This window comes from Ceratotherium simum, chromosome 4 (genome assembly GCF_057802395.1).
Source record: "Ceratotherium simum simum isolate JZ-2026a chromosome 4, ASM5780239v1, whole genome shotgun sequence".
Lineage (NCBI taxonomy): Eukaryota > Metazoa > Chordata > Mammalia > Perissodactyla > Rhinocerotidae > Ceratotherium > Ceratotherium simum.
The window spans coordinates 86,548,712-86,549,928 of NC_141903.1; positions in this window are offsets into that span (position 1 = coordinate 86,548,712).

A 1,217-nucleotide genomic window follows, 5' to 3' on the forward strand; every position below is an offset into this window, starting at 1 on the left:
CTCAGCGACCACTTCTTCTCCTTCTGCACGGACAACATGAGACCATCACAGGAAAACTCTGCTATATCCTATCCTTCATCTATAAACTTACCAATATCTGCTATCGTTCCCTCTCCTTCCATCCTATCCCAGAGTAAGTGGAAACCTTCCTGCCCAAGGCTAATTCTTCTTCCCCCCAGCTCTGAGCTCTCTCCCCTCCCATCCTCTGAGGGCCCTTGCTTCATAAACAATCCCCTCTTTTGCCTCTCTCTTTAACTCCTCCCCGCACCTCATCCTTCCCTTCAGCACATAAGTGTGCTCAAGTCTCCCCATCCTCAATAATGTCTTCCCTTGAGTCCTGTTCCTCTCTCTCTGACTTAACTCTTATTTATCCTCAGACGCAAACATCATTCCTCAGAGAAGCACTTTCTTTCATCCATAGCACCTATCCTTTCCCTTCATGGCATTTAACAAAGTGAGTGTGTGTGTGTGTATGTGTATGTGTATATATATATATACTCACCTGTAGGTCTGCCTCCCCTACTTTGCAGTCAGCTCCAAGAGTTCAGGGACCTTGCCTCCCTAGCACCTAAGATAGAATAGGCGCTCACTCACTGCACATTTGTTGAGTCAATAAATGATTTCCAGCTTACAGCCTCCTTTACTCTCCACTCCTGCACCAGATAGATATTTTGAAATGAAAAGCCTGTCACATCCCTCCCCAGCTTGAAAAATGCTGTTGGCGCCTCAGCTGGGGAGTAAAGTCCAGTCTCCTTAGCACAGCAGAAAATGGTTCTGTGAAAACAACTCTCCCCTCCCCCCAAAGCAAAACAAAGACCACCTCTTCTAGCGAAGGAGCAGCAGAGGAAAAACTCAGATCAGCTAACACTATTGTTAGCTGACGGCCCAGGTAAAAGAAGTCGTGGAGAAGAGTTTAGAACCCACAGGTAAAGGAAGTTATGTAATTATTTTTAGATTTCATCCTGTTGTTATTGTTTTTGTGTTTTCCTCATGCTCTTTTTCCTTCATGAGAAAACTTTTACCTCTTGTCTCAAAGGGAAGGGAATCTAACATTTCACTGAGCACTTACAATACACCGTGCATTGGACTAAATGCTTTATTTACTTTACCCTATTTTATGTAATTCTTTTCAAAACCTAGAGTACTTACCACCTCCCCTCTCAAAAATAAAATGACAGAGGCCAAAAATATTAAATACACCAGGGAAAATGAAATGT